The 22,729-nt window shown below is 42.4% G+C and overlaps 1 protein-coding gene and 1 non-coding gene across 3 annotated transcripts in view; one reads left to right on the top strand and one right to left on the bottom strand.

The window, feature by feature from the left end:
* The window catches only part of FHIT (fragile histidine triad diadenosine triphosphatase), a 1,817,261-nt gene that overhangs the window by 751,383 nt on the left and 1,043,149 nt on the right, over positions 1-22,729 (top strand). The window lies entirely within an intron of this gene.
* On the bottom strand, positions 10,994-11,068 carry TRNAP-UGG (transfer RNA proline (anticodon UGG)). Its single transcript has one exon. It is a non-coding gene; the product is annotated as a tRNA-Pro (tRNA).

Here is a 22,729-nt window from a genome sequence, read left to right as displayed (position 1 = left end):
ACACTGAAAGCACTTTGCATTCTTCCTGGTGTGTATGTATGAATGCTGGTAATGTAGGACAGAAAATGGAAGAGAGCAGTTTTAAATCGAATATACATCTAGCCTTATTAAGCCTATGGAGACTTTTGGAATTTAAAAAAAAGATTGTGGGCATCACAACAAAATGGCTACCATAGGAGGCAAGGCTAGTTATAAAATGGATGTAAAGGGTTGAGAGGTTTCAAGTTAGACATCCCTATGTGATGAGGCCCTCTGTTTTCGAATGGGAGCTCTTTGCAATCCAAAAGATTATCCCTTCTTGGCCTGACAACTTTCAAAGCATCTCCTGCTTCAGTGAGGTGGAGGACCTTACTGATTTGGCATAATATTTTACTTGTTTGGGGGTAAGAGGTGCTTTAGGAAAAAAGTATTGGTGTCAAGGAAACATATTGGAAGGCACCAGCCATTAGAACATAAGAACATAAGAGAAGTCATGTTGGATCAGGCCAATGGTCCATCCAGTCCAACACTGTGTCACACAGAGACCAAAAAAAACCAGGTGCCATCAGGAAGTCAGGACACTAAAAGCCCTCCCATTGTTGCCCCCCCTTCAAACACCAAGAATACAGAGCATAATTGCCCCAGACAGAGAGTTCCAACAATACACTGTGGCTAATAGCCACTGATGGACCTCTGCTCCATATGTTTATCCAATCCCCTCTTGAAGCTGTCTATGCTTGTAGCCGCCAACACCTCCTGTGGTAGTGAATTCCATGTGTTAATCACTCTTTGGGTGAAGAAGTACTTTCTTTGATTCTTCTAACCTGACTGCTCAGCAATTTCATTGAATGTCCATGAGTTCTCGATTCCATGCATAATCTTGTAAACCTCATGTCACCCCTCAGTCAACATTTCTCCAAGCTAAAGAGCCCCAAGCTCTTTAACCTTTCTTCATAGGGAAAGTGTTCCAACCAGTTAATCATTCTAGTTGCCATTTTCTGTATTCTGAGGATCACTGCTCTAGCTCATGCCATTCTGCAACTACATGTACTATAAAAATCATTTTTTTACAATCCAGCCCTAAGCATGTTTACTCAGAAGCAATACATCCAGCTGGACTTATCCACTCATTAAGCTGTGGCATTGTATGCATATGTGTCCCACTGGTAAACCAATGAAGGCTATGTTCACCATGTGCTTGTACTAGGGTTTCCAAGTCCCCTGCTTCCCATAACAGTACCTATTGTGCCATAGAGTTTTCCATCCCAAATGGCTAGAGCATCTGGGAAAACCATAGAGTTTTCTCAGAAACGCCTAGAGTGGCCCTGCATGGGAACCCCATTTTGATGACATCACTTCCAGGTGATGTCATCACGCCAGCAATGTAGGGGGAGGTTCCCCCTGCGCAGGTTGGGAACCTCCCAAGCAGGGGATTCCAGCCTGAACTGGGGGCTTGGCAGCCCTAGCTTGTACATCAAGAAAAGTGCCATGGAGGCAATGGCATTTCCATGGGGCAGCCTCTCTTTATGTGAAACATCATGCGTATAGTGATGTTTCACACAAAGCAGAACTTTGACTGCTGGCAACAGGAGTCATTGAAATGGTTACATGATTATGTGTATTTCCCTTCATATTTGCTTTAGCTTCTGACTAATGATATCAGATCTGCCGCTGAGTTTTGTTATTAAAACTATTTCAGATTTTTACTGTGCTTTTCTGCATCCATCATATTTCACATGGCTTCATGTGTGTGTGCGTTTCTAGAATTCTTCCTAATACGTAGTAACTTCACTCAGGTTATCAAGGGTGGTTCATTTTTAAAAACACCTTTAATTAGTAATTAGTCATGTGGAAGAAATGCAATGGCAAGTCTCTGCTCAATTAATATTTCCCTGGTATTAATCCATTAATATTAATAAAAGAATTTATACATGACTGTCTCATGGGGGGGGGGGAATCTTGATTCTTACATGGAGAAAAGTTGAGCTTGAAAAACTTGCATTATACTGTGCTTTTAACTTTTTTTGTTTTACTTTCAGAGCAGAAATTTTTTGGTAACTGCTGACTTGGCATAATATTTTACTTTGTTAGACTGTTAATACCCAGCCCTCAGAAAAAAAAATATTACTTTATTTCCCAGCAGTTTCTTTTTGGTTAAAACAATTTTTATTTAGTAACATATGGTAACAATATCTTATTCCTGCATCATTAATAACTTCTTTTTATCTATCCCATATATTACTTTCTAACCACCCCTCCCCCCGTTACTTGAACCCCACCGATGTTATTTACTTATAATACTAATATTAAAAGGTACCCTTAACTAATAAAAACAAAAATTTACATTCTTCTTCCTTCTAAGACTTAATCATTATCAAAAATTGTCTACTGTCCTTTTATTTTCCACTCTTTTTCTACATATCTTCTGAACTTTTTCCACTCCATCTTAAAAACTTCTAAGTCATAGTCTCTTAAAATTCTTGTTAATTTGTCCATTTCACTCCATGTCATAACTTTTACAATCCAATTCCATTTCTCTGGTATTTTTTCTTGCTTCCACAGTTGCACATATAATGTCCTAGCAGCTGAAAGCAAGTACCAAATTATAGTTCTATCTTCTTTTGGAAATTTTTCAATTTGTAATCCCAACAGAAAAGTCAATGCAATTTTCTTAAATTCATATCCCAAGATCCTAGAAATTTCTTGTTGAATCATCTGCCAATACTTTTTTGTTTTTTTACAAGTCCACCACATATGGTAGAAAGAACCTTCATGTTTTTTTACATTTCCAACATCTGTCTGACATTTTATTGTTCATGCACATAACAGATTCCACCTTGAACTCTTTGGAGGAAGGACAGACTGACAGACAGACAGATAGATAGATGTTTGTGGGACTACACCAACAAGAGGATGTGATAACTGGCAGCATAAGGAAAAGAAACAAAATATTGCATGGTGTGCGTATGAGAGGAATTGGAGTATTGCTTGTCTGATAGTAGAACAGGAGGTGGGGCTTCTGCTTCCACAAATACAAAAGGCCAAGAGCCACAATGATTGGGGGGGGGGGTATATGCACCACTTCAGGTTAAGAGACAGAGAAGCTGAACTGTGCTGATCAAAAAATTCTGGAGTCCTCCATGTTTCTGTCTGCTGCTTGGTTATAGGATTTCTAGTGAGCTGTTGCCAGGTTACCAGTGTAGAGGCTTTTTTCCTCCCTCTACAGCATGAATATCCAGTGATGGCAGTGCACATCTTTATAAGTTAATTTCTGATCTTCAAAATGCAAAATTCTATGACAGTATTACCTCCCCATACGTTGCATCTGAACAGCTATGGGGAACCATGGCAGAGATGTTCAAACATCACGTAGGTAAAATGTGTTAAAAACCAGTGGTTGGAAGACAATGTTAAATGTATTATGAGAGGTGAAGTTAATCTCTGAAATGCAGTGGATTCTTAACCTAACAGAATTTCTTCCCTTAAAGCATTTTGTTATTACAACATACATCTTAGTGTTTAATACCTAGGCCTGCTGGATTCATCTGGTGCTTGGGAACCTTTGCAGATTCAAATTAAAGCCTTTAGGGTACACTTTTAGTGTCATTAACAGAGTCAGATTGCTTGGAAATCATCAATAATAATGGGAGTTATTGTAGTTATCTGTATGCCGCCTTTGCTGGTCTGAAAATGACATAGCACTATTGTAATGTCTTTCAATTTGTGCAAAATTCCTTTTAACAATCTACCCCCCCTCTTTTTCTTTAATGGCAAGGGGGAAAAATCCACTGAGATGTTAAAAAGACAGGAACCTCTCCGTTGAGAAGGATGTTGAAAAATTGAATTTAAACCTCTGATTTAAAAGAGAAAGTTTTGATTGCTGGTACTGATACATTAATCTGGGGTATTGGACTTAATGACCCTGGAGGTCTCTTCCAACTCTATGATTCTGTGCTATAGCACTGTACATGGTAAAGAATCGAGGTATTTTATGGGTTTCCCTGAAAAGGCTTCAAAATGGGGGAACTGCTTGACACCCAGAAGTTATCATGCAAAAGCTGTAACAATACCTATAGTGAGATTCCAACTTTGTTCTGCTGCTTCAGACCAACACAGCTGCCCACCTGGATCTAATACTTATGGTGTAGCTCATACTTATTCTGTCTGTAAAAGCGGTAATTGACTTTGGGAGTTCTGCTTTCTGTGGCCTTAGAACAACTTAATGGCAGCCATAGGTTTGCAATACTTGTGTCACTTACTCTCTTCCCAGCATTAGAGAAAATAAATCAACACCAGTAAAATTAAGAGAATTGCCATAAGGAAACTGAGAACTACCATGATTCCCCTGACACAGATTCCCATTGCAAACCCATTGTATTTTATTATTTATGTATGGGGTTTCTATTCTGCCCTTCCCACTGAAGTGGGCTTTTACACCCTTGAGCTAGCCCAAACATCATATGAAAACAATTCACACAATTTTTTAGCAGCATAAATAAACTAGTACTTGGTTTTCTTTATGTGCACCTCTGTTGTTTGTTTTTCCATTTGAATCCCACATTTACAGTATTTTTTGCACCATAAGACTCACTTCCCCCCCCCCAAAAAAAGTGGAGGGAAAAGTGTGTGCGTCTTAAGGAGCAAATACTGCAAAAAATTCACACAAATGCCTCTAAATTCACACAAACGGCTCTAAAAACTAGGTGCGTCTTATGCTCAGGTGCGTCTTATGGAGCGAAAAAAGACAGGGTATATCCCGCCTGTCTTACAAGGAGGTCAGGGCCATGTACAAGCAGGTTAGGTTGAGATATGGTGGCTGTTCCAAGGTTGGGAGTTGACGGTAGTCCCCACCAGTGTTCCCTCTAAGCTGAGTTAGCTGAGCTAGCTCACACACTTTTGTCTTAGCTCAGGAAGGATGATCCCAAAACACACTAATTTATGCAGCAGCTCACAACTTCAATGCCAGGAGCTCACAAAGTAAAATTTTTGCTCACAAGACTCTGCAGCTTAGAGGGAACATTGGTCCCCACTCCTCCTCAGCACCCCTTGGCACAAAACACAGCATCCACCAATGGGGCTGTAGACAATCTTTTAAGAGTTCCAACCAGCCAGCAGGTCTTTGCCAACTGGCTCTTTAACAGCCAGCCATCTCACTACCAGTCAGACCTCGGATTCAGTGGGAGCTCACAGGAGCACAGTTCCTGAACCTTTCTGAAAGTTCAACCTCCTCCTTCTCGCCTTGTCCATTGAATAGTAGGTGCAGCTGCATAACAATCCCTGGAAAGTAGGTGCAGCTGCATAACAATTCCCACTCTGGGTGGGAAAGAGGAGTGGCAAGGGAAATACTGCTCCAGAGCTAACATTGGTCCCTCATCAGCTTGGCCACACCTTTAAAGGGGTTCTGTGTAGAGGAAGATTACTGGGTTTGGGCCTTGAACGAGCTTGGATCGCAAGGTTTGGACCTTGAAAGAGGTTGAGGGAGGAAGTTGAAGAAAACATAACAGCTAGGGATCTCAGCTCAGAAAGTTGCAGAACTAGGGGATAAGTGGTGGAATATGTCCACCAATCCCTCCATCTGAGGCAAAGTAAAGGCCTTTCATTCAGGTCAGACCCTGGCTCATGGCTGTTGTGGTCTGGGACCTGATGGCCATGCTTTCCCCCATTCTCTCTCCCACCCCTTGAAATTTATAATCATGCTCCTTGCCCAGCTCTTGTAGTACCCAGAATTTTGTCCCTGGTGTTCCCCCACCAGAGGGGGCTACCATGACATTTCTGGTGACCTCCATGACATGAAGGCTTGGTCCTAATTCTACTATTAGACAGCTGACTGAGTTATGCTGCTGTCAAGAGGGATATTAGGTGGCTGGGATTAACACACCCATGGACAAGCAACCTGGCAGGAGGAGATCTCAAGTGTGATTCAACTCTCTCTCCTCTGGGGCTGAGCTCTTGGGAAGGCCTCAGAGTTAGCCAGGCATGATTATCCCTCAGAAATGAATATGGGTACAGTTTCTAGGCTCTTAAAATAGAGTACAGCATGTACTACAGACATTTTTGAATTGCATGATGCTTGGTACAATTCAAATGTCAGGATGCACCATGATCTAATATGACAGAGAAGCAAAAAAATGGCCAGAGTCCCTTAATCAGCTGTAGAGGTGCTTGACCTCATTTAAATATTCAGGCTTCTTATGGAACTGCCTGTTAATCTTCTTCATGTGCTGCTGCTCAGGTCCACAGGAAAACTGCCTCTTTCCATACAGGTTCCCCCCTAATATGTGCTGTGATTTTTAATTGTAAGCTGCCTTGAGCAGTACTCTAAAGAGGCATCATACAGATATTCAAAATAAATGCCTAAATAAACACTATTTTTTAAAAAAGAAATCCTTGAAATCTGGCCCTTTTTAAGAATTTAACAACTGCTAATCTTCATTGTCAGCTAGTGCAGTATTGAGGTAACGGCATCAGAATGGAACAGAGGGAGGCAAAATCAAATGTCATTTCCCATAAAACATACTGAGTGCATGTTTAGCCTAGCCTGTCTCACAGGGTTGTTGTGAGGATAAAATGAAGGAGGGGTGAACCAAGTACATTGGTCTGAGTGTCTTGGAGGAAGGACAAGATATATAAATGTAAAAATGGTAGATCTGAATATCTTTGTGTTTGGAATTTTTACTTTGCTGTGCTGCTCTCTCTGTTTGCACATAGAATAAATCAGTGTCCCTATTCTGATAATGCAGCTTCAGTGGAGAGCACATAGCCATGCCATATATTTGTTCCTGTCAAGAGACAGCTGGGTGTATTACGGACACCCAGAAAACAAGGCTGCCATTTACACAATCAGTTATCTCAGTTAACCACCCATGAAACCTCTAAACAGGCTTGTTTATACTTTCAAGGCATGAATCAGGTGTTCAAGCAAGGTGAGAAAGAGTCATTGACCTCTGGCAAGATTGGGGCTCTTCCATCCAAAGATAAGTGATTTTCTAAAGAATAGAGTTGTTGGGTAACTAGAATTCTGAAGTCTCTAGTGAAGTGGCCTTTGTATTACCTCAGGCAGTCACTCCTGGGGTATGCTGAAATGGTGAGAAACTCTGTGTTTGTGTAGGCAAGGGTTTAGTCCACAATGGCAATCCAAAGAACTTCCTCGCCAGATATTCACTTTGCTACATCCTCATTTTATGGATTGAATTCCCCAAGAATGTACTAGTCTAGTGCATGGGAATTTTTTTCATGAATTTGTTATGAATTCCGAAAGGGACTGTTCCAGTATTGTTTGTATGGGTTTGTTTCATTATTTTTTTCCCACTATTGTAATTTTATTTTCAGAATTCTATTTTTTTTAAAAAAATTCCATTAGTTTAAATAAAGACCTCCTTTTTTCCTTTGGTCTGTACCTTCATGATTTTCCATCCAAACTGGACAAAATGGAGGGAGGGAGTTGTAATATTCCCTGAGGACACACTAGGGTTGCCAAGTCCAATTGAAGAAATAGCTGGGGACTTTGGGGGTGGAGCCAGGAGACTTTGGGAGTGGAGCCAGGAGATGTTAGGGGTGGAGCCAATATCAAGGCTGTGACAAGCGCCGCAGCCGCACTAGCAGCTGTCCCTCCCTCCTCCTCCCGCTCGTCCTCCCCGCCCCTCCGCGGCCGCCTGAGGCTGGAGGCCTGGGTGAAGCAGGGCGGTGGCGCGGGCATGAAGAGCAAGGCCGGGGGCTCGGGGCCTCCTCCTCGGCCTCCAGCGCTGCCGCGCTGGTTCTGGCGGGGCTGTGCTGCACCCCTCCAAGAGCTCCCTCATCGCCCTGGGCCACGCCTGGCTCCGCCGCCTCCGCCGCTCCGGCGCGCCCGATCTCCTCGCCGCACTCCTGCTGCCCCTCTGCTGCGCCAACGCCGCCAGCGAGGCCCTCGGCCAACAGCTCCTCCGCCGCCGCCTCCTCCTGCTGCTGGGCACCAGCGGGCCCGCTGCATACGGCTTCACTGGGCGGGGAGGGGGCGGCAGCGGCTCGCCATTTCCCCCCTCCCCCCGCTTCCATTTTTGGGGGGAGCGGGGGAAGAGGGTGGAAATCCTGGGGTCCCCCACCAGGGCGGGAGGGTTGGGACCCCTAGGACACACACATTGCCAGATTTCAGACAGACAATGAAACACCCTCATGTTTAACATCAAAGCCTGTTGGAGAACTGGTAGGGAAGGTTCTAAACCGCAGCACAGACAGCACTGCAACCACTTAGGGCTAAGATTTCCAGCCTCCAGGTGGGGCCTGGAGATTTCCTGCTTTTACAACTGATCTCCAGCTGGCAGAGATCAGCACCCCTGGAGAAAATGGCTGCTTTAAAGGATGAATTCTATGGTTGGGTACAGACAGGCAGCCCCATGCAACCAGGAGGCATCTCAAATCACGCTGCCACAAAATGGAGTGGACAAATCCTGTTCACACACTCCAGCACAAGACGTTTGTGTTTTGCATGGGGGGGGGGGGCGTTGGAAAGTTTTTATGGTTGCCATGCACCATCCCCTTAGCGCAATTTGGGTTTCTTTTTTCCCTTACATTTTTAGTGGGAGAGCCGGATTAACAATTAGGCTAAGTAAGCACTGGCCTATGGGCCCCCATGCCTTTAGGGTCCCCGGGTCAGCTCCCCCCTCCCCAGTTTCCCCCTGCTTGCGGCCCTTCCAGCCTGCACACACAGCTAGCAACTGAACTGGTGTGGCTGCTCCCAGTGTTGTCGCCAAGTTTGCCTCTCTCTGCCTCTCCCCCACAAGAGTAAAAGAGGCTTTTAAGAAGGTGCCTGCAGGCTACAGCGGGGGCTGTGGGTGGTAGGGTGGGTGCTCAGACTCTTTGCATGGGTGCTCCCAGGATTCTGACAGCCTAGGGGCCTCCACAGGGTTTAATCCGGCACTGTTTAGTGGCCATGCAGTTATGCACTCATGTGCTCCAGGGCAGTGATTTTTTTCTAAATAAAATAAAATAAAATTGGTGAGTTCCTAGTGCCCACATTGCTTGCGCTCTCCCACAGCCAGATGCCAGGGAACGCGGGAGGGGTGCAACAGAAGATTTTGCTACCACTTCCCTACTGGTAGCTATTTGATCTGTCTCAGACACATCAGAGGATGGGGTGAGTGCGAGAGCAGAATGGACGGCAGCTGTGCCTGTCTGACCTTGACTTTTTAATACATCTGGGTGAAGTGCCTAAGTCTGCTCAAAGTGGTGTCTGAAGCCAGCCTATGGCATTGTACCATGCTGAGGCCCCTCCCCGCCCCAACCCCTGCCCTCTCCCAGATCTATCCCCAAAGTCCTTCCCAACACAGACCTGGCAACCCTACTTAGCATGCTTTCACACACACTAAATAACACACTTTCAATCCAGTTTGAATGCACTTTGCACCTGGATTTTGCTGTGTGAAATGGCAAGAACAACTTGCAAAGGATCACTGAAGTGAATTGAAACTGCATTATTTAGTATGTGTGAAAACTCCTTTAGTTTGAAGAAATGTAGTGCAAGCAAGAGGCAGACTGACAGGGCAAGGACATTTGGTGGTACACAGAGGGTATGACATCTGGACAGGCAGGCAGCAGGGAGATTTGCTTGGATGAGAGATAACATTTAGAGAGCAGCAAGCAAGCAGGGAAGTGAAAACATCTAAGGAAAATATGGCCCAGCAAGGTAAGCATTGAGTGGAGACAGAAGGCAATGCCCCACCCCATATATTTCAGGATAGGAGTACCTCATGTATGTAATCCTATTGACTACAGTTTTTAGTCAATCAAGAAAGTCTAGAGCCTGTCTGTCCCAGCACACACTACAATAACAAAGGGTGTGATCATACTCGGAATTTGCCCCGACGGTCTCTTAGCTTTGAAAAAGCTGCTGTAGGAAGAGACATGCTGGGACAATCACACTGCGTCCACAATAAGTGCAAGCCGTACATGTGATTAGAGGAGCATTCACACTGCTCCTGCACGTTGGAGCACATGCATTGTTCAGATGGCCAGGAAACACACCATGTATGCACTTCAGAGGTTTTCTACTGGGAAGCACCTGGTAGCTATTTGTTCCGATTACAGCCTGTCCTATGATGAGGCAAGGACCCGGTGGGATGCAGGGGGGAAATGTGCACATGTGAATGCACACATTAGATCTGAGGGAGGGGGTGGCTGAGGTGGATCACATCCGCTGTTTGATTGCACTGAAAACCAGAACAAAATAAAAGAGAATCGTAGGGGGTTTTTTTACTATAGATGGGGAATTTGTTTCATTTCTCTACTAATTATGAAACACCCAATTCCCACGATTATTGTATTAATTATTATTAACAATTATTAATAATGAAAAGAAATGCACAAGTCTGGAATGTAATAATTACAAGCAAGGGTTGTTGCTGAAGATCTTTTTCAAAATATAAGAAATGAGAGACTCTGAACAAAAAAAATTGATTCCATTGTTGAAACTTGAAACGGCAGAGGTAATTTTATCAAATCATATAACAGTACTCATTCTAATAATGATGTGCTATTGAGTCATAATTAATCAACATTCAACTCTTATTAGGATTGCCAGCTCAGGGTGGGAAATATATGGAGGTTTGGGAGTGGAGCCTGGGGAGAATGGGGTCTGGGGAGAAGGACCTCAGCAGCCATTTTCTCCAGGCAAACTGATCCATTTCGTTTAGAGATAGCTGCAAGTTCTTGCAACCCCAACCCAAGTACACCTGGTTCATTTAATATGGTTTTACATTCCAAATTCTAATTTGAAACATTAACAACTGAGGGAAATAATTGAAAGAGTTAATTAATCCTTGGTATTGTGGCTAGAGACTGGGACAGCACGTAATTTAAGAGGCAAGCATGTTGAGCAACCAGCAGAGTATATTTTGCCAATGAACATATGAACATATGAAGCTGCCTTATACTGAATCAGACCTTTGGTCCATCAAAGTCAGTATTGTCTTCTCAGACTGGCAGCGGCTCTCCAGTGTCTCAAGCTGAGGTTTTTCACACCTATTTGCCTGGACCCTTTTTTTGGAGATGCCAGGGATTGAACCTGGGACCTTCTGCTTCCAAAGCAGATGCTCTACCACTGAGCCACAGTCCCTCCCATAAGAGAGTCTTTTGTCAATAAAGAGCTTTGTGCTCATAGGTTTCTGTGTGTTGTCATTGTGCTCTTCCACTGGATTAGAGAAGGCTTTTTTAGATTCCACATATGCATAAAAGCCTCCATTACCCGTTACATGCTGTTGATCTGAGAGACTGTGTTGAAGTGTTATCTGTCCTGGGCTTTAGTCTCAGAATTTCCACTGTGTGACTGTGTATGAGACAACACTTCTCTTGAATCTCCCTGGGCCAGTTTTGTCAACTTTGTAACAAGGATCACAATGAGCAATGCCTGTCTTCCGCCTTGAATAGCCAAACTCCCAGTAGTAGCTGGAGATCTCCCACTGTTATGACTGATCTCCGTGCAATGGAAATTGGAGGAAATGGATGCTTTGAAAGGTGGTATTACTCCACTGAAGTCCCTCCCCTCTCTAAACCCTGCCCTCCTCAAGCTCCACCCCAGAAATCTCCAGGTATTCCCCAACCCAGAGCTAGCAACCTAACTTCCACCTCCCATACTCAGACCAATTTCGCACTCACCTTATGCCGCTCTCACATTCATCTTCTCAGCACAGCTTTCTTCCAATTTCCCACTATCTGCCCCTGGGCTGCAGCAAGGATCGGCATTTTCACGCAGCAAACAGAAACTGGTTTTTAGCGATTTCTGTTTGCTGCGCAAAAACACCAATCCTTGCTGCAGCCCCAGGGCAGATAGTGGGAAATTGGAAGAAAGCCGCTCTGAGAAGACAAATGTGAGAGTGGCGTAAGGTGAGGGCGAAATCAATTTCAATCTCATGTTGCCTGTTCTTTTGGTTCATATCTTCTTTGCCATGCTACCTTTCCTTCCATTTCTTGGCATGCCAAATGCCTTTCTTTCCCCATTCTGTAATGTTGCCTTCTTTCTTGGGGTGCTAAACTTATGGGTGTGATCATACAGCGGATTTGATCTGTCATAGCCACCCCACCCGCTGATTTAATGTGTGCATTCATGCATACACATCTACACCTCAAGTCCTGTCTGCCCTTACCTCATTGTAGGATGAGCTGCAAACAGAAAAATAGCTACTGGGTGCTTCCCGGTAGCAACCTGCTGAAGTGCATGCATAGCACGTTTCCCAGCCATCTGAGTGGCCAGGGTGCACCATGCACATGCCCTGCACCTGCAGGAGCAATGTGAATGCTCCTCTAAGCGTATGCACGGCCTGTACCTATTGTAGGCACAGTGTGAATGCCCTAGTGTGTGTTCTTCCTGCAGTGTCTTTTTCAAAGCTGAGAGACCACCAGGGAAAATTTCAAGTGTGATCACACCCTGTCTCTGTATCCATTCTGGCTTTCTGCCTGCCTTCAAAAGTCCCCAAATGCCTCCTTGTGCTGCTTTCTTGAAGCAATAATGTCAACTGGTAAGGAAAAGATCTTTGGGATGAGACTTTCTTTCTTTCTTTCTTTCTTTCTTTCTTTCTTTCTTTCTTTCTTTCTTTCTTTCTTTCTTTCTTTCTTTCTTTCTTTCTTTCTTTCTTTCTTTCTTTCTTTCTTTTGCCCTCTAAAACATTTTGAGGAAGTAATGGAAGTATATACTACTTCAAACAAGTATATTGAAAATAATAAGCATGTGTATAGTGCTTTCTGAATGTTAAAGCATTTAACTTACAGTATCATACTATTTCTTACAACAATCTTTAAAGCCTCTGGAATTAGAAAGATTTATTGGAATTGAGGTCACTTATGTTTTGAATAAACTGGCTTGAGTCAAAATGTGTTGCATTTGGTGGTATCAAATTACATGCACATAAGTCCAGAAGGAAACACAGGCCAAAATCAGTAGTGAAGCAAGCAATTCCAAATAGCAGCAAATTTGCCTGCAACGACTTGCACACATTTTTCATTGCCTTTGATTTCCAACTGGAGTGCTATTTTTAGAGTACCCTCACAATGTTGACCTCCAATTGTCCATGCTTTCCACATTCTTGACACTTTCTTTCTCAAATCTCATTTGTTAACTTCCTCCACAGAAGAATCCAGACTAACTGTGTTACCAGAGGTCTGGTGGGAAGGTGCACGTTTGAAGGACCACATTGGCACCATTTCCTTTCCACTGACCACTTCCAGCCACCATTTTCCCTAGGGTTGCCAGGTCTTGCCTTGCTACCAGTGGAAGGAATGACCTTGCATGCGCGGTACAAAGCTATCAGCTGGAAGTGACGTAATCACACCAGGCATGTTGCACAGGGACAATCTAGCATTCTCGTTAAAAAGAAACCTCTATGGTGCCATGGAGTTTTTAATGCTAGAGCATCCCCATGCAATATGCCTGGAGCAGTTACATCACTTACAGATGATGTGATTGTGCTAGGCATGATGGGTGCCAATGGAGCTCTTCAGGGGCAGGGCTCCCTCACCAGCCAATCCTGTGCTGGTGGATTGGAGGCTCAAAACTGAGAGAAAGCCTGCCCCCAGCGGGAGGCTGGGAACTCTACTTTTCCTCTCTGGAAAAAGTATAACAAACAAACAAACCTGTATTTTGAAATTATTACTCCCCCCAAGCCCTCTGGTGGCATAGTAAGGAAAATTGCTCAGAAAAACCCTTGTGTGGACACTCCATTGCCAATGCAAATGCCTCTCCATTGCAGAAGCAATGAAGGCAAAATGGAGAATCGTTGCCATGTGGATATAGTTTCTATTCAGATCACAGCACATATTAATGTAAAAACAGTTGTGGCTGTGTAGTAGGACTGAATATGTGTTAACATTCTAATAAATACATCAGGAGGCCGGTGAACAACTATAAGTTTCTTCCTTTAGGGCAGCATATTTAGCAATTGATTTGTTTCTTGCCCTGAGAGAAAAAAAGGATTTAAGTTATTCCCTTTCTTAAATGATGCCATCCGTTTCCATCATACCAATCTGACTTTCATGAATTGGCTCCAAGTTTCTGTAGATATTTATATATATTTAAATTTTCAAACTTGGGGAAGATTTGTGGAAGCAGGCCTGTGGTGCGCAAGAATGTGTGCAACTTTGGTTGTATTCTGCTTTCATTTTTAAAGTCTAGGCTCACAAGTTCAGCATTCAACCACACTGCTTCCTAATCTTTATTAATCATAAACACATTTGAGAGGTACGGTGGGAAACTTGATGGCCATTTTTGCATGCGGAGAGAAATGGATGGGTGGGTATTCCTTCTGATTTCGTGATGTGGCCTATTTTGTGGAATGATCTGTGGGGTTGCCAGCTCTGGATGGGGAAATACCTGGAGATTTGGGAGGGGCAGAACCTGGGGAGAGGGAGTCAGGGAGGGGAAGGGTCTCAGAAGGCAACAATGCCATAAAATCTGCTCTCCAGAGCAACTGTTTTCTCCAGGGGAGCTGATCTCTGTCATCTGGAGAACAGCTGTAATAGTGGGAAATCTCCAGGCTCCACCTGGAGATTTTTTTTTTGACAGCTTTATTATTTATTGATTGTTATTGCAGTTTGGATATCAACACACACACACCCTTTTTTTTTTTTTTACCTACCTGGAGACTGGCAACCCTACATTTTGACAGTTTTGCAGTTGGCCTTCTTGCAGTCTGTTAATGTGTGGCTTTCTGAAAGGCTCTGGCTCCAGTTATTGATAAGGGAGCTCTTTTTGCTGCTGTTGGTTTTGCTTATTTTTTATCATTTGAATTTATTCTCAGTTGTGTAGCTGTTTAGTTTAGCTTTTATGTTTTTAGATATTAATTGTATTTATTAGAAGTATTATGTTTTTTTATAGCCGCAGAGAATGCGCTGTACAAATTTGAAATAGAATAAACATCTGCTCTTCAGTCTCAGGCATCTTAAGGCAGACTGTGATTACTCATAGAAGGTGAACATCTGTTTTATCCTTCCATATTGTGCAGCCTCCTCTCATATTGTTTAGCTCATCAGTTAAGATCTTCCTCACACTACCTCAACAGGTGATGTGTAAACATCTCCCGCTACTGGAAAAAATGGCTACTTTGGAACATGAACTCTATGGCATTATATCCCATTGAAGTCAACTCCCCAAACCTTACCCTCCTCAGACTTTATTCCCAAAGTCACCAGGTATTTTCCAACCAGGAGCTGGCAAGCCCTGCTCTCTGTGCCCCTGCCTTCAGAGGTGAGGTGGGTCACAATCAGAGACAGGGCTTTTTCAGTACTGGCATCTCAGTACTGGCACCTCAACTGAGAACCAGTTTGGTGTAGAGGTTAAGTATGTGGACTCTTATCTGGGAGAACTGGGTTTGATTCCCCACTCCTTCACTTGCACCTGCTGGGATGGCCTTGGGTCAGCCAATGCTCTGGCAGAGGTTGTTCTTGAAAGGGCAGCTGCTGTGAGAGCCCTCTCAGCCCCACCCACCTCACAGGGTGTCTGTTGTGAGGGGAGAAGATATGGGAGATTGTAAGCAGCTCTGAGTCTCTGATTCAGAGAGAAGGGTGGGGTATAAATCTGCAATTCTTCTATAAATCTGCAGTTCTTTTTCAATTATGAAATCTGCTTCCCCTTGAGTCTCACCAGACTACCTACATTCCTTTCTTGTATGTGCCACACCAAAATGTTTCTGTTTACCCACTTTTAATTAATTTAGTACTATTTTAGTATGCTATCTTTATCTTTTTTTCCCTTTTTTTTGCTGGGGTGCATTTTTAATGCTTAGATTTAAATTAATATCTTTGATTATTTTGTTTTTATTATTCTAATGTTGTAAGGTACCTCTGGCAGGAGATGCAGCATACATTTATTGCCCTAATTACATAAAATAACACCAATCAAGATGACATCCATTGGAGCCAAGGGGTCAAGTTGTGTGGATGGGGTATGTATGTGTTGCTCAGCAAGATCAAACAACAGTTATTTACACTCAATTGACCCCTCCCAATGTTGTTTGTGGCGTATATTGTTCTTTATCTTTTGTTATGGTAGTGTACTTCCACCCTGCCTGGTACCTAAATGAAGACACAGGCTGCAATCACACACACTAAATAATGCACTTTCAATGCATTTTCCAACTGGATTTTATGAACTGGCAAAATCCAGTTGGAAAATTCATTGAAAGGGGATTGAAAGTGCGTTATGTAGCATGTGTGATCACCACCTAAGTCTGCCCTTAGTACAACCCCCATTCTATCCAGATACTAGTAGTGTTTTGAGGGAGAGAACCAATACTGTGTATACCAAGTAAAAAAGGAGGTGCCACCACACTCTGGCCTGGCACATTTGTATTCTAAGAGAGGAACTACTGAACTCTCCAAACATCTCTCCTGTCAGGTCCACGTATTTCTGAATTTTAGATAATAAAGCCCTTCACGACTTGCTAATTACACTCTGTGACAGTCTGTTTCATTCTGTAAAAGTGAGGCTGTTAGGAATTGATTTTAATTGAGGAAGATGCTTGAAAACACAATGGTAATTCTTTTAAAACCTGGCTGGATACATTTTCAAATTTTGACTAATGGTACTTTAACACTTCCCAAAATTCTACTATTACTGTAGAGTAAGCAGGAAACAGTAGCAGTTCTGAGGTAATCACATTGCTGATGAACAAACAGTGGCTGAGGGACTTCACCCTATTGATACTACTGTGAAGTGGTGCAGTGGCCAGATTGCTCAATAGGGTGGTTCAAGTTAAAAGCTCTGTTTAGCTATGGATTTTTTTTTTTAAAGAAGGAAGATTTTACCAGAGTGTTCAAACAAAGGCTTGTATGGAAAAAACATTTTAAACTATTATAACAGAAACAGAGTATAAACCCTGAGTGCATTTGTGTGTGAGTGTGAAGCTGCTTCCAACCTATGGTGACTGTATAAATTAGCATTCCCCAATTAGTCATTAACAGCCATCCTCAAGTCTTGCAAACTTCTTTTATTGAGTCAATCCATTTCATGTTGGGTCTTCCTCGTTTCTTGCTGTCTTCAACTTTTCCTATCATTATTGTTTTTCCCAGTGACTCTTCTCATTAATAAAAAAAAAAAAACTTCTTGTGCTCCTATTATGTGCGCCAAACGGCTTTGGACTTTCTTTTTGCATCAATTCACATCAACAACTGGATGTTCCTTTTGGCTTTAGTCCAGTTGCATCATTAAGAATAGTGCTAGTCACAGTTATCCTCCATTTTCCCCCAGTAGCAGACTGAGTGCTAGCTGACCTGGTGGTTCCATCTTCCAGCACTACATCTCTCCCCCACCTCCCATTTTGAATTGTTTCATCATAGAGTTTTCAAAGTAAAAGTTGTTCAGAAGTTTTTCTGCACAATACTAACGGAACAAAGTTTGAGTCCAGTGGCACCCTAAAGACCTTAAGTTTTATTCAAGATAAATGTTTTTGGGTGCATGCACACTTTTCCAGATACACACAAAAACTTATACCTTGAATAAAACTTTGTTGGTCTTAAAGATGCGACTGGACTCAAACTTTGTTTTTCTGTTTCAGACCATCGCAGCTACCCACCTGAACACTAACCAGAGCTAGCTATAGTGCCCGCTGTCATTGTCTATGAAAGATTCTCCTTCAGTGTCACCTTCCACCACTGCTGCTGCCCAGTAGCTATCCTTCAAAGATCCTCTGCCCTCACTGCCGCTGGAACTGCCCATTCTCTTCTGCCAGTATGGCCATCGATCCCCAAAGGGGCAGATGCATCTTACGCTGATGTCTCAGCTGTGACCATTCCACCTTGAGTGACTCTGCTAGGAGTTGTCCCCTTACAGTATTGCTCTCAGTTTCTCATACATTTGGGGGTTAGATAGTTTGAACATGAACTTGGGGCATTTTAATAACCTTACCTCTTGCTAATAAAACATTTTTGTTTATATTAAAACTTGATTCTGGTTTTTATTTCCTTCCCTTTTTTGGCAGAGGGGGTAGGTTGAGTGCAGACATTTAGTGCAGTCATGGCAGGTGCAATTTCTTTTTTTGGCTCCTTAAATCAATAGGGTTACTTTTGATGACCGTTTAATGACTGCATGATAGCTTCCTTTTCTTCTCTCTCTCTCTTCCCCAGGGAATGAGCTTTGATGCTTTGATGTGAGTTTCCTGGCTTAATGCAAAGGAAGATGATCAGACTACTTGCCATTGCTGTCTGCTCCTAAATATTTACTCAGATGACTTGGTATCTGCAGAATGTATATGCATATCTGTAGTCAACAAAGTGACATTCTTTGCATCTTCAGAGATGATGCTTCATACCTGTTTTCTGATATTTTCAATTATCACAGTGGGCTAGCTAGTTAAATTGTTAGTGTGCTTTTTTCTTTTTAAATCCCTTCATTCATATTTAAGGAGGATTAAAATGTTATTGATAAGTGTCAATGGAGAACCTCTATCCTGATTCTGTTAGGCAACAGATATTCATTCTACTTTTTAAATAATGTTATATGTTTTACAAGATTTTGTTCACTAGTCGTAACTCCAAGTTCCAGTCATTCTCAAAATCATAATAACTTCTCTGAAGTTTGGAGAATATTGGAAGTAATCAAAAAAAATTTAAGCAAGACTTAATCCAGGGTTGTCAAACGCATTTGTTATAAGGGCCGGATCTGACATAAATGGGAGTTTGTGGGGCCAAACCATGTGTGTCATAAACTATAACGCCAGGTAGTGGAGATATAAACTTTATAAAGCACACAAACACAATTAAAGATATTATAGCAGTTCCATTGGAGCCCCACATTGGGGTGTTTGTGTTAAAACGAATATTTCTCTACAAAACTGGAGTTCCTTGAGTTTGTTGAACTCTATATTTTAATTGTGATTGGTCCCAAACCTTCACAAACATCCCACCATTAAAAATATAAACTAAACATATAAACATATAAATTTATGTTGTAAGCCGCCCTGAGCCCACCTCGGTGGGGTAGGGCAGGATATAAATCGAATAAAATAAATAAAGAAAAAAATAAAATGGTCTGAGCCTAGGACCCAGGAGAAAAACACTATATGGCTGAGCATTGCAAGTTTCTCCCCCCGCCACAGGTCTACTCAGAGTGTCAGTGGCTCTCCAGGGACTTAGGGTTCCCCCCTCCCAGGTGCTTTGAGATAATGCCAGATAGCATATCCTGCATGGAAAGAGAAAGAGAAGGTAACTGCTGCTGCATGGAGCAGGGGGTTAAACTAGATGGAGAGAGAGACAGACAGACAGACACAGAGAGAGACTGACAGGGACTGTTTCAGGATGTTTTGTGTTATTAGTAGTGATGTGTTTGTAAAGCTCTTTTGTTGTTATTTTGTATGGTTCTTAATTATTGCATGCCTTGCAGACATTTTGTTAGGTTCTTTGAGCTGTTCCTTCCCCCCCTCCTCCCTGGGGAAAAGTATGCAAAAATATTCTAAATGTGTAAATAACAAGTTCAAGATGATTCCATATATATAGTAACTTTTATTGTATTTTGACTGAGACCAGATGTGATATTGCTTTCTTCTAAAGACCTATTTTCTTCTTAGCTGATTATCTTCCCATCTCTCAAACTGCTTATTCAGCTTTTTCACTATAGGCTGCGATGGAGAGGAGATTCTTTACTTTTTTATGTGCCATTCGGATTGCTGTTCATAGTCTCCCTCCAGTGCTCCCCGTCTATCCACTATCAGAGGTTGTCTTCTTGACATCTCATAGCTTTCAGGCCACTGGTAGACACAAGTTACCTCCCAGGTTATCCACTCCCCCACCCTGTTCCTCCTAGAGGTTTTGGAAATGTTGAAAGCCATGGGGTCCCCCCCCCCTTGCTCTTTTCAGAAAAAAAACCCAAGAGATTTTGGGGGAAATTTAAATATATGCAATATATTGTCCTATCAAACCTAAACTAATTTTACTGCTTTAACAACATAAAGCAGATAACTATAATTTACTGAACATTCAACATTGCCATATCTGTGTGACTTAAAAGTTCTAAATACTTAGGTTTGTACAAGCAAAATTGCAAATATACCCAATATTTGAGAGAAATCTGTCAGCTGATGCACTGTATGCTATCTTAAGTACATAGACCTCAATTTTTGCTGTCTCGTTAGAGAGAGCTTAGTTCTCAATTAAACTTTCAGAGTTTTGTGCTGAGACTTTGTTGCGTTTTCTGCCTCACCTCTCTCTGATCTTTTTTTCCCCTCTCCAGCAAGTTAGGGCAACAAGTTACTTTTCACCCAGTCTGTGGGTATATGGGTGCTTTCAGACTAGAGACTTGGCCTGACCCAGGAACGCCTCCCACTCAATTTAAACAACCATGTTCACACAACCACATCTGCCCTCCAAGCCCAACCCGTTCTCACCCCATCCCCAGATGCCTCCGATTCACCTCAAAAAGCTACCTGGATCTTCCTGGTAACTTTCCTGTGAATCGGGTTTCATAATCCCCTGCTGTCTGAAGGCCCCAGTGTGACTCATGAGTGGAAGAGCTGTGTGATCATGCCAAGTTGTTCGCAGCACTGCTGTTTTTTCTCTTCGGGCAGCTCTAAGGTGTGCTTATGCAGTTCCCTGGGTGAGCGCACGTATGGGGGACTTGTTTTAGAAAAACAAGCTGCGCTAGTGGTCTGAAGATGCAAGCACAGACTGCTGCTGGGATCCTGCTGCTTCAACAGCAGCTGTCTGAACTCTCTAATACGGACCTGCCTGAGTAAGGGGTTTTTGCCTTGGGATACTGGCTCGTCAATTTCCCAGTCTGAAACCACCCTTTGTGTCACAGTGGTTTGATTGATGGGTGAAAAGTCAGAGCGAAAGAGAAACAGAAGTTATGCAACAGTTGAGAAACAATGAATGCCCTCCATGCGCCCCTCTTTGAACATTAGGCATCCCTTCTAGATGCAGAAATGTATATGAGTCAATTTTGGGGAGAGCAGGCTACAGCTTGTGGTAAATAAAGAAAGAAATATCTTATATTTAAGAGCTGTATAAGTTTACAGCATGCCCATCTTGTCTTTTAAAAGCATTTCACTCATTTTAAAGCCTTAGAAGTTTTTTTTCTCCAGTAGTCCCTCCAAACTTCCATTTTTTTTTGTCAGAACAAATGGGGGGAAAGCCATGTAAGAAAATGAGGGGGAGGGGGGGTAAAAAACCTAACCCCATTGGAATTTTTCCATTTCCCCCAGGCCTTCACATTTCTAGTGCCTCCATTTAAATTACAAGCTTATTGGGCCATGAATAGGAATTTTTGTGTATATTACTCTGTCAGGTACACAAAAAGTGTAACAATAATCATACTAATTAATTCTACAGCATTGGCATCCTTCAAGCTCTCTGCATATTCTGGATCAGACTGATAGTTCCATGTTTTCTAGCAGCAGAGATGAGCATATTCCTCCTGTTCTACAGCAATATTGTTTCACAGTTCCATGAGGTGCTGTTCCAGTTGCTTTCCAGCAAACAAGAATTTTTGGAAAGCTGATACATGTTTTTATGCAAGTAAAGCATTTGTCCCTTGGAGACTTACAAATATCAAATTAAATAGTTTGCCCAAAGGGGGGGGGGGAGTATTTATTTTTGTTGCCTTTTTACCAAAGTACAACAACCCTTCGAATAAAGTCCTTGCATCTAATCTCTTGTGTGTTAACAACATAGTTTATTTTTGAATGTTTGTAATTATTTTTTTGTTTTTATATTGTACAAGAGTACAGTCATGTTTTGCTGCAACATAAAATAGGGTTGTTGTTTTTTCAAAACTAACCTTATGTGCTGAACACGTAAAAATTATACTTTTTTATGTTCAAGGCAAGTGCAGTTACACTGTTGGGTGACAAAAGCAAATTGCACTTTAGCAGGAAATGGTGTATGCGCTTTCATTTGAATTATCATTTGAATAATGATTAAGGTGTAATATGTAATACATCTTACTTTAAAAAAAAATCTTATTATTGATTGCATTCTGGAACTGCATCTTCAGAAGGACCTCAGTCCAACATTAGGAGTTCAACTCTGTCAAGCATTTCCTGTCATGCAGAACCCTCTCAAATCTGGGCTGAAATTCAGCAGAGGAAGATTTGATCGAATCTTTCTTAAGCCATCTGAACAGAGGTTGATCTCAGGCTGGTAATATGTTCAGTGTGCATTGTGTGAAGCAGTACTCATGCATTTCTAATCAATTTTATTGAGTGACTCCAGATTTTAGAATTATGAGAAAGACAGAGGGAAAAAAATACATCTATTTACTATTTCTACACAGTTCATGGTTTTATAGATCTCTACCAAATCCTCCCTTTGAGGACTGAGCAATTTTTCCCTCCTTCTGTTGTAATATTACACCTTGTTGATCTTATTTCCTTTATCTTCTGCTCATTCTCTAGCTTTTGTTGTTTCTGAGATGAGATGCCAAAGATGATGTCATCATGCCACCACCCTAAAGAGAGTTACCCTTCTAAGCCCATGGATTTTAATGGATTTAGGATAGGGATGCCAGCCTCCAGGTGGGACCTGTGGATCCCCCAGCATTACATCTCATCTCCAGACTTCAGAGATAATTTCCCTTGGAGAAAATGGGTACTTTGAAGGGTGGACTCCAGGGCTTCTTTTATAGCAGGAACTCCTTTGCATATTAGGCCACACACCCCTGATGTAGGCAATCCTCCAAGAGCTTACAGGGCTCTTATAATAGAGCCTACTGTAAGCTCCAGGAGGATTGGCTACATCATGGGGGTGTGGCCTAATATACAAAGGAGTTCCTGCTACAAAAAAGACCTGGTGGAATCTATGG

The sequence above is a fragment of the Heteronotia binoei genome, chromosome 5 (assembly GCF_032191835.1).
Source record: "Heteronotia binoei isolate CCM8104 ecotype False Entrance Well chromosome 5, APGP_CSIRO_Hbin_v1, whole genome shotgun sequence".
NCBI lineage: Eukaryota > Metazoa > Chordata > Lepidosauria > Squamata > Gekkonidae > Heteronotia > Heteronotia binoei.
Note: the sequence above shows the minus strand (reverse complement) of the source record. Positions and strands in the feature narration are given on the sequence as shown.